Source organism: Sminthopsis crassicaudata, chromosome 3 (genome assembly GCF_048593235.1).
Source record: "Sminthopsis crassicaudata isolate SCR6 chromosome 3, ASM4859323v1, whole genome shotgun sequence".
Taxonomy (NCBI): domain Eukaryota; kingdom Metazoa; phylum Chordata; class Mammalia; order Dasyuromorphia; family Dasyuridae; genus Sminthopsis; species Sminthopsis crassicaudata.
In genome coordinates, this window is record NC_133619.1 from 319,308,689 (window position 1) to 319,320,823 (window position 12,135).

Here is a 12,135-nt window from a genome sequence, read left to right on the forward strand (position 1 = left end):
CTAGGGAAGTTTTACATGGCTATCTTTTTACAAAATTAACTATTGATTAATAGACATTTTAATCACCTTCTATAATATTTTCCTCAATCTTATCACAGAATTAAAGATTTAGTCATAGCCTCATGGGGTCATCTAGTCTAAAATTTGGCTAAAAAAAACTCCCTTTCACATTATATTGCTCTCCAGGCATTAAAATTACCTCATCTATAAAATGTTTTCTTTCTTTCTTTTTTTTTTCCCCCCCTGAGGCTGGGGTTAAGTGACTTGCCCAGGGTCACACAGCTAGGAAGTGTTAAGTGTCTGAGATCACATTCGAACTCGGGTCCTCCTGAATTCAGGGTTGATGCTCTGTCCACTGCACCACCTAGCTGCCCCCTCATCTGTAAAATGTTAAGAGTTGAGTTAGATGATCTCAAAGGTTTCTTCCAGTTCCTATCACTTCCTCTTTCATGCTCATGGTGTCTGCATAAAGGACTTCAGTAAAGACCCCACCACCTTTTGAGACAACTCATTCTACTTCTGGACAGCTATAATTATTTGGAAGTTTTCCCTAAAATCCAAACTAAACTTAACCCTATGATTTCCACTCAGTGCTCCTGATTCTTTCCTGTATCTAATCTCATATTCACATAAAAACAAAATATCTGAAGACAGGTATGTGTCTTATTAAGTCTTCCAGGTATAGCATGATCTGTAGTCTCTTCACTATTCAAGTTGTACTCTCCCAGACACACTTCCACTTATCAGTCTCTTTCTTAAAATGTAACTAGAACTGAAAACAATACTGTGTGTTTTTGGTTCTGGGTTGTAGGAGTATCATCAGTATCTTCTGACTTGCCAGTTTTATTCAAAACAGTATCTGCTGCTTAGTCTCTTTGTCAGCTTTGACTCATTCTTCTATTTCCCTTACACTGAGCTGTTTGAAAGGATGTTGAATATACCAATTATTGCACATTACTATATCTTGGGGCAGTTTTGAATCAAGATCAAGAATCAAATATGGCAAATGTTAATTTGATATATTTGAAGACAAAGTTAATATTTTTTGCCTCTGTTTCAACCAGAGTGAAAGTCATGTATAGAATTTATGTTGTGGATCTTTTTTCATGAAATCTCTTCTGAAATAATTTTTTCACATTCTGATTGCCACCCGAGTTCATGGCTTGAGTTTCTGATAGAATATTGTGCAGAAAGATGACTAAAAATATTCAGAATAAATTCTATGATTATGTAACAAGAGAAAACTTTTGGTATCTTCAAATGAATCTGTGGTTCTGAAATGCTTCCTCTCTATAGGTCCAAATATATTGAAACAATTTTTTTTAAGTTGGCCATCTTTGAACCCCCTAGGTAAAAGTGTCCTGCCTTAGAACACTCTTAGATAATTATTCAGTCACCATAGATTTATAGATTTCTATAGAATTAACATATCAAAAACAATCAGCTTGTTAAGATCCTTCAATCTGGGGGAACTTGATTGGTTGTTACCAAGGAAAATTTAAAAATCATTGTCAAAATAACCCTGTTTCATCAATATTATATGACAGTTTTAGAGTTAGAACATATTCACAAATGAGTTTGCCATAAACTCATAACAGAATTGTTCTGCAATGCCAGGATTTGATGAAAATTTTCATCAACAATCTTTAGCTTTCTGATTGTATCTTAATTTGAGGGACTGAAACAACCTTTTAGAAAATACATGCACTTTTCTCGGAAAGACTTCAATCTTTTCACTAAATACTGGACAGATATAAAAAGCATTCTCTGATCTTTTCATTAAGAATTTTTCATATAAAACAAGATGTGAATACTGTATTCTAACTATATGCAAAATACATTCATGATTAACAGCTGAATTTGATTTGAAGTTTACAAAATACTTGACTACTTGTTCTTTCTGAGCCATGATGCCATACACAATGACCAGAATTGTATCATCAATAATTTTATTTTCTTTTATGGTTAGCCTTCCTTTATACTTTTTTAAGCTTTTTTATTTTCAAACCATGCATAATTAATTTTCCAACAATGATCTCTGCATAGCCTTGTGTTTCAGATTTTCCCTCCTTCCCCCAGCCTTCGCCCCAGATGACAAGCAATCCAATATATATTATACATGTTAAAATATATTTTAAATCCGATGTATGTAAACATATTTATACAATTCTCTTGCTGCACAAGAAAAATCAGATCAAAAAGGAAAGAAAATGAGCAAGAAAATAAAATGAAAGCGAACAACAACAAAAAGAGTAAGGATGTTATGTTGTGATCCACATTCAGTTCCCACAGTCCTCTCTCTGGTGTAAATGGCTCTCTTCACAAAATCATTGGAACTGGCATCAATTATCTCATTGCTTCAACTTATGCTTTAAAAATCATTTTATTTACAATTCAATTCCTCTCTTCTTTTTAAGAAAAAGTTTCATTGATGTCTTTTGTTTTTACATCACAGTTATGTCTGATTATACTCCTCTCTTCCCTCTCAATTCTCAGTGAGTCTTACCCTGAAACAAATAAACAAAACATAGACACAGAAAATGACTGATAGCTAAGTCAAATCATTACACCTATAGAATCCAAACATCTTTCTAATGAAAAGACATTGAAGACTAATAAAGATTGGTCCCCATACTCAGTACCATTCATATGAATCTTCCTCATTTCTCTAAAATCTTCATAGTAATCATTTCTTATGGTGCAGTAGTCAGTCAAAAACATTTAAGAGTTTATTATGTTGTAGGCACTGTACTAAGCAATGAGGGAAATTATAAAGATGTAAAAAAAAGATATAAATTAAAATATTTTAAATTTTAAAATTTAAATGTTTTTAAAAAGAACATTAACTTCTTGAGAAGAGAGATGGTATTTTTTGCTTACAGTTGTATATGTTGAGTTTTTTAACTCTACTTCACTGTGCATCAATTTATGTTGTTGATCTTTACATGCTTCTCTGAAGTGATCGTATTCATCATTTATTACAGCACAATACTTTTCCATTATATTTGCATACCACAAATTAGATTAAGATTAGATTAGATTAAGCATTCTCAAAAGCAGTGGATCTCTACATTGTTTCCAACTCTTTGCTATTACAAAACACAATGCTAATAAATATTTGTGTACTTATGGGGACTTTCTTCTAATTCAGTGGCCTCAGTAGTAGAATCTCTGGGTCAATGAATATGGACATTTTAGTCACTTTATTTGCATAATTCCAAATTGTTTTCTAAAATGATTATACCAGTTTATAGGAGTTCATATTCTACTGGAGGAGAGTACATACAAATAATTACACATATACAAGTTATATAGTATAAATATTTGGAAGGTAATCTCAGCAGGAAAGAGGTCAAGAAAGACTAGAATTGAAATTTAATCTGCATCTTGAAGGATAGGTAGCAAGGTTGTTATCTTTCATTCTTGAAGAGGACTAAAATGACATCACTATGTTAGAGTCAGAATACAACATGTCCAACTGTGGCTGATCAAACTAATGTGAGCCCAGAATGCTCTACCAGAGGTTGTACATAAATAGTACATGTGAACACTTTGGGGGGAATTCTCTTAATTTGTGCATTTTCTCATTTTTTGTGAGTTGGCTTTTTTTTTTAAGCTACTTCAATTCTGCTTTGCTCATAGAGCACAGCATCCTCTCTGAGGAGAGCACATTATGCTGGGTGATCCTGTACCAGTGTATCCCATGTTATGCAATCAATCCCAAAGTTCTTAAGAGAGATTTTAAGAGTGTCCATTAATCTTTTTCTTTTTCTGACCACTATGTGAGCATTCTCCTGTGAGAGTTCTCCATAAAATAGTTTTTTAGGAAAGCATATATTTGGCATTTGAACAATGTGGCCAAACCATTGACGTTTTGCACTCTCTTTGGTAGAGTTTGAATGCTTGGCAATTTAGTTCAAGAAAGAACTTTTGCATTCCACATTCATAGAATCTAAACACCTTTCCAATGAAAGGAAGACAATGTATTTCCATACAGTTAGTTAGTTCTGATACCTTGTCCTTCCAGGTGATCTTCAGAATTTTCCTAAGAGGTGGAAGTAATTCAGTTTCCTGGCCTGGCACTGGTATCCTGCCCAGATTTCACAGGAATACAACAATGATCTTTATAGGCTTCACTTTGTTAGGCAGTTTAATACTTCTTTTCTTTCACTCTTTCCTTCAGAGCCTTCTAAACACAGAGCTACCTCTGGCAATGCATTCTTCAACCTCATTATCAGTGTGTACATCCATGGAAAATATGAAGAGAGGAAGGAAAGTGTTCCAGACACAATGACAGCCAGTGCAAATGCACAATAAAGAGATGGACAGTCTAATATGAAGAACATCAAGTAGGCCACTGAATCATAAAAGAAAATGAGAAAAGAGAAAAGAAAAGGAAGAAAAAGAAAAGTTTTGATTTATATTTTGACTCTATCAGATTTCTTTCAGGAGATAGAGAGAATATTTCATCATCAATCTTTTGGGATCATGGTTGATTCTACCATTGGTCCCTGTCTTGATCAGCATTCCTAAGTCTTTCAAAGTTGAATATATTTACAATATTGTTGTTATTGATACCATGTATTATTAACTACATAACTTTAGGCTTTAAAAATATGAGTCCCTCTAAGCTTCAGTTGACACCTCTTTGAAATGAATGATTGAACTAGATAATCCTTTAACATCTTTACCAGCTCTAAAATTATATGATTTTTGCACTCTATTTCAGTGAAATGTCTATCGCTGATACACTACTATATTGTACTGATTGGCATACCTCCAACTTGGCCCTACCTGATTATCATAATATTGAAAATACTAGAATGAGTAGGACTTAGTTTTTTTTTTTAACCAAAGCCTCCACGAACTGCTTTATTATATTATTTGACTTACCTTCAGCATAGTAGTGCATGTTCTTTTCTGTTCCTCATTGTCACTTCTCACTGCTATCAGTGACTTTCAGAGACTTTGTATCTCACTGCCCTCACTATCACCTGTAATCCACTGACATTTCTTCCAGTCACTTCCCTCTTTATTTTTGTATCTTATTTTTTCTTTTTTTTCTTTGTTTCTTGTATTGCCTCTTTCCTTTTCATGTGTTTTCTCCAATACTTCTAGTAATGGCAGGTCTTGACAAGACTAAGTCACAGCCAACTAATAATTATTATTATTTATTTTTATGTACTTGTATTTATCTTACACAGTATTTGAACAACATCCCTGAATGTGATAGAACTATGGGCAATTTGGGGAGTGATAGGGGGTAGTTTTCTTAAAGTCTCTGCCTCATATTCACTTTGAAAGGAATACTAGGACTCTCAGTATCTGGCTTAGGTCTCCCATGAAATCTTTTATATATATATATATATATATATATACATACACAAAAGCTTTTTATTTGCAAAACATATGCATGGGTAATTTATCATTGACTCTTGCAAAACTTTCTGTTTCATATTTTTCTTCCTTCCTCCCATCCCCTCCCCTAGATAGCAGGTAGTCCAATACATGTTAAATATGCTAAAATATATGTTAAATCTAACATATATATGTGTGTATGTGTGTGTATATATGTATATATATATACACACACATATTTATACAGTTATCTTGCTGCACAAGAAAAATCATATCTAGAAAGAAAAAAAAACTAAGAAGGAAAACAGAATGCAAGTAAACAACAACAGAAAGCGTGAAAATGCTGTTGTGGTCCACATTCAGTTCCCACAGGCCTCTCTCTGGGTGTAGATGGATCTCTTCATCACTGAACAATTGGAACTGGTTTATAGTCTTGTTGTTGCTGTGTATAATGATCTGGTTTTGCTCATTTCACTTAGCATCAGTTCATCTAAGTCTCTCCAGCCTCTCTGAAATCATCCTGTTGTCGTTTCTTACAGAACAATAATATTCCGTAACATTCTATTCAGTCATTCTCAAATTAATTGGCATCCACTCAATTTTCAGTTTCTGGCCCCTACAAAAAGGGCTGCCACAAACATTTTTGCACATTTGGGTCCTTTCCCTCCTTTAATATCTCTTTGGGATATAATCCCAGTAGAAACACTACTAGGGCAAAGAGTATATGTAGTTTGATAACTTTTTGAGCATAGTTCCAAATTGCTCTCCAGAATGGATCTGTTCACAATTCCACCAATTATGCATCAGTGTCACAGTTTTCCCACATCCCCTCCAACATTTATCATTATCTTTCCCTGTCATTCTAGCCAATCTAACAAGTGTGTAATGATATCTCAGAGTTGTCTTAATTTGCATTTCTCTGATCAATAATGATTTAGAGCACCTTTTCATATGATTAGAAATTGTTTCAATTTCTTCATCTGAAAATTGTCTATTCATATCCTTTGACCAATTATCAATTGGAGAATGGCTTGATTTCTTATAAATTTGAGTCAATTGAGGCCTTTATCAGAATCTTTGAATATAAAAATGTTTTCCCAGTTTATTGTTTCCCTTCTAATCTTGTCTACATTAGTTTTGTTTGTATAGAAACTTTTTAACTTAATATAATCAAAATTATCTATTTTGTGATCAATAATGACCTCTGGTTCTTCTTTGGTCACAAATTCTTTCCTCCTCCACAGATCTGAGAGATAAACTATCCTTTGTTCTTCTAATTTGTTTATAATATTATTCTTTGTGTTTAGATCATGAACCCATTTCAACCTTTATCTTGGTATACGGTGTTAGGTGTGGGTCAATGCCTAGTTTCTACCATATTAGTTTCCAATTTTCCCAGCAGTTTTTGTCAAATAGTGAATTCTTATGCCAAAAGCTGGGGTCTTTGGGTTTTTCAAACACTAGATTACTATAGTCATTGACTATTCTGTCCTGTGAATTTAATCTATTTCACTGATCAACTACTCTGTTTCTTAGCCAGTATCAAATGGTTTTGATGACTGTTGCTTTATAATATAGTTCTAGATTTGGCATAGCTAGGCCACTTTCATTTGCTTTTTTTTTTTTTTTTCATTAATTCCTTTGGAATTCTTGACTTTTTGTTCTTCCAGATGAATTTTATTGTTATTTTTCTAAGTCTCCCATGAAAACTTTATAGGTTATCTCCCCATCTCAAAAAATATAGAAATGCCAAAATGTGACATTTTGTTTCGTCACTGAAAGATCCTTTGCTCCCATGGAAGCACTCAGGAGAATAGGAGATTTTATTTAATTGGGCCAAAAAATTAGGCTCTTAATTGAATCCTTCAACCATAAAGCAAAACTTTCTTCTTCATTCTGTTGGCTATCAAATAACCTGGATTTGGTGGGGATTGAGGAGAATTCTCTCTTTTCCATAGGATACATTCACATGACTGAGTATTAGCGAGGAGATAAGTCAAGGTTACCTCTAGTGTCTGTAATTCCCTGCTGTGCTATTTCTTATTCCCTTGGGGAGTCAGTCGATTGTGAGCCATCTGTCCTTCCTCCAGATTCTCCAAATGAGACTGAGTAATTGTCTTATTTATGTTCTGAATCCATTTCTTTCCTTTTATCACCACTCTAAATCCTGTTCCTCTTAATCTCAACTAAAGGCCATTTTTCTTACCTCAATCCATTTTTGAGGTTTCAACTCACAGGATCTCATAAGATCACAAGTTTGGACCTAGAATGTCTCTTAGAGGTCATTTATCTCAACCCCCTCACTTTATGGACAGAGACATTAAAAATCAGAGATTAAGGGACTTGTCCAAAATCACATAGGCAGTAAATGTCAGAATAAGATTTCAGATCCAAGCCTTCTAATTGTACATTCCATGTACTATTTCCATAGTGTCATGCTATTTATCCCTGGCCTTGCATTGTACATGGTCCTCAGTAGAGACTATTTGAACATGCAGAGCTCTTACTGGGTCTCTAGTCAGCACATTATCATTTTTCTCCTAATTCCACCCTTCTATCCAGAAACAATTTCCTATGAATTGGCATACAGGAATTTATTTGTATGTTTATTACACATTGATATATAGGTAGCGTTTCACAAACTGCTTTCCTCTTAACAACAGAGTTTGGTAGTTGTAACAAATGTTATTCTCAGTTTTCAAATAAGTAAACTGATAACGAAGTTCAGTGACCACTCCGGTCACATGGTTACTGCATCACATAGCTACAAAGCAATTTTTACTAAGTTCAATGCTGCCTCCCCACCAGCAAAAACATTCCTTTTCTTCTAATGATTCAAACAGAGTAATCATATCAACTTTGCATCGTTAGCAGTTCTTGGCTATTTTAGACATGGTTTATGTTCAGAGGCTTTTTGAGTTGCATTTGCATTTGTTCTTATTCTGGACTGGTGAGGGGGCTAAGTGACTGACTGCCAAGTAAATGGAATCTTGCAATATGTACTAAGAAACTATTTTCAGTGCATTAAAGCACCTCATTCTTCATCCATTGGTTCTTATGTGCTTAACATACCTTAGAGTCTGCTCTGTAGCACTTTTTCATTCAATACATAGACTTTCACCCTCTTATATAATGTTAAATTCATCATTACTTTGAGCACAGGTTTTCTCTCTACCTCACTACCAACCCCCCACCCAATAAAGGAAAGGATAGAGCCCATGCATCACAAGAGAAACTAGGTTTTTTTTATCTTTTAAGAGAAAAGTGTTCCTCTCACCATCATAAGTAGTAAGTACTTAAAAAAAATTTTCAATTGAATTATTGCAGCCCAAAATTTGGTCCCCTCTCAGTTAACTTTAATAGGGGTAGGAAGGGTATAGGGAACAAAGTGTGCATCCCCTGTCTTGAGGTAGTCCCACCAGGAGGCTCCTGAAGTGAGTATTGCCCACCAAACTTTGGATGCCAAAGGAGAAAGAACCAAAGATTCGTGTCTTAAATGTTGGAGAATGCAGTAGCTGTGAATGGGAAAATCAAGGATGAAAAGTAGGAGTGACAGGTACAAAAGGAGCTTCCCTTCTTAAGCCTGCCTCTTTTCTTCACTCCACTGTGATGGATCAAAAGTAATCATGATGCTATACTATAATTCCAATAATGGGGCAGCTCTTCTAGGAAGCAGAAGAAAATTAGGATCAGAGACCCCAGCCAATTAGAATGATGGACAAGGAAAATTCAGCCTCCTAGGCAGGAATCAGCATCCTAGACATCCAGTTCCTCCCCTTGCCTGAACATTAACATCCTTGAACATTTTTGAGAAGTTGCCATCTCCCAACAAGAATGGGTCATGTGGAGGAGGTCTGAAACTAAGCCCTTGAACTATATCCCTGGAATTCTTGAGTATTGGAACAGGAAATGTGGAAGTGGGTAAACCACTTCCTAGTCTATTGACTAGTTAAAGGAGATTTATATCTGAAAGAAGCCATGAGTATACAACTTACATAGTATTCATTTTAATATATTTGATCCCAACCTTTTTGCTTCTATAGTAATAAAGATCTAGTGTGACTGAATGGAAGTACTCAGAGGGAAGAAAATTAAGTTTTTCCTGGTGGGTAGGGATTGTGCCAAATGTCTGCCTACTTAAATCTATGTAAATCATACTCTTAGACTAATGGTACCATCCCTCATAAACAGAGCAAATCTAATCTCTCATACACTAATCTTCATATAACATGGTCTTGAAATTATTTGGCAAACAGTTGCTTTCCTCTAGATTTACTCCATCTTGACAATGTCCATCTCTGGAGTGAAAGGAACTGGAAGTTGCCCCAGATAAGACAGGGAGAACATAATAGTTGTCTCCAAGTATTTGAAAAAAAATCAGATATAAATGAGATTAGATTTGTTGGCTTGGCCATATGGGGAAGAATTAAGAATATTTATAAGTTGAAGAGAAACAGATCAGTGCAATGTAAAGAAAAAATTCCTAATAGAATTATCAAAAAATGAAATGAGCTATGTTGAGAGATAGGTGCAAGTCTGCTTATTGGGGAATCTTTGCTTGAAAGTTAGATAGCCAATTGCAGGGAATATATAAAAGGAAATTCTTGGTAAAGTATGGGATGGGCTAGATGACTTCTGAGCTCTTTTTCAACTCTGTGCTTCTTTGATTATCTAGTACATTTTAAAGCTAAATTCCCTAATTCTATTTTACTAGTGTACTATATTTAAAATCCTTGAATTAGGTCCTTCCTCTACAATATTATTTCTTCTGGGTGCATATGACTTGTATATGGGAGAAGTAAGATTCAGCTTAAAAGAAATAATTTTGATCATGAAATAGTAGAAGAGTGCTATATTGAAGTCAAAGTATCTGGGTTCAAATCCCAATTTAGCTACTTGATACTCCTATAAACTTGGGCAAGTCATTTTGTTTTTCTTAAGCTCCAGTTTGCTCATCTGTAAAATGAGGGGGTTTAGACTAGATAATCTCTAATGTCCCCTCCAGCTCTAAATTTATGGTTCTCTGATTACTGGGACATTTTTTGTTCTATAATCACTCATGTGTAACCTTTAACTACATAATCTAAAAACGTTGCTATTAAAGCCATTTTGTCTCTGGATATACTGGAGATTTTTAACAGGGAGGGAAGGATATCTTTTCTGTCATCATATTGAGACTCCTAAATCTGATGCGTATAATCTTGATAATATTTTCTGCCTTGAAAATGAATATTTATTTATCTACCCTTTTTATTTAAAAACAAAACAAAATTCTCACACTGCTGACTGGAAATTTTTAAATGTTCTACCCTCTGGTTAACTTTTTTGTTAATATTTCATAAAATTTTGGTGAATGCATATTACTGTATATTATATTAACAGGATATACAGATTTTCATGGGAATAAACACATTTTTTTCAGAGTAGTGGAATTTTGTTGTAGTGAACAAATTGCAAGAAATAAAGAAATCAGTCTACTCAGTGAGCATTTATTAAGCTACTACTGTGTGCCAAGCACTTTGCCAGGTACAGGGGATGCAAAGGGGGACAAAATTTTAAAAAGAACTTTATGTATACATTAAAGTAAGTATAAGACCTATACAAAGCACATAGAAATGCAAAGTTATATCAGGATGGGGAATAATACATGAATGTGAAGAACTAATTCCAGATAAAGCAATTAAATAGCAAGTGAAATAAGTGTTGTAAACACATTGGGGCAAAGAGTGAGATATCATGTAAACAACTTTATTTCCTTCAAGCCACTGGATATATGTATGCATTTTATTTTGGAAGATGACTCAAAAATTTAGATGGATACTTCTTCCAGGTGTTGTCCATATATATACATACATATTTTATATATATATATATATATATATATATATATATATATATATATATATATATATATATATATATATATATATATATATATATATATTATATGTAAGGAATAGAGAAATGAGTGGATAAAGATAATCTCTGTTTGATGTCAGAAGGGTTCAATTTCAGCTCAGTTTTCCTTTTTACCTCTTATAATTAATTAGCAAAGGAAAGTTCTATACCAATATAATCACAAGCACCTGTACAAGTACTTTCAGTATAACTGAAAAAGCATTAGTTATATTGGATTATTTGTTGCAGATAATTCAAATGTTATTATTTTGATCTACAACTAGCTTTATTTTACAGATAATTCTAAGCAAGTCATCTAACCACTCAGTGCTCAATACACCTCTCTAAGACTTGTATAATGCAAAGAAAGTACCAGCTTGGATTGGCAGAGAGTGATTTTCCTCACCAGAGAGTTCCTTGTATCAAGTGAACACACAGGTTCCAGTCCCTATTTTTGTAAATAGCAGGGCTGCCTAAAAAAAAAGGCATTCGTGATTTTAAAAATGGGTAAAGCTGATGATCATTTGTGTGGGCTCTGAGTAATTTACCAAAGGAAGGTATAGGATATCCTTCCATTAAATTTTCACAATATAGCATTAGTTTTCATCCATCTGGGATAATTCTATTGTGATCTGGCCAGAAAAGATTCTATAACGCATTATACATTTTTTTTATGATTTGAGTTAGAAAAAGCAGTGACTGAAATCCATAATGTATGTGCAGAAATAATGCAATGCAGACACAGAGTCAAAAGATCTTGATTCTTTATTCTCTCATACTAGGTTTGTGATTTTATGCTTTTCACTTTAGGTGACTGAACTTTATCAATAAAATAAAGGGTGGATTGATCTCTTGGTTCTCTTCCAGTACTAGTAGTTT

The 12,135-nt window shown here is 33.9% G+C and overlaps 1 protein-coding gene across 6 annotated transcripts in view; it reads left to right on the forward strand.

Annotated features, from left to right (window-relative positions):
• SIDT1 (SID1 transmembrane family member 1) overlaps window positions 1-12,135 on the forward strand; it is a 166,981-nt gene that overhangs the window by 717 nt on the left and 154,129 nt on the right. The gene's annotated exons all lie outside the window — the stretch shown is intronic.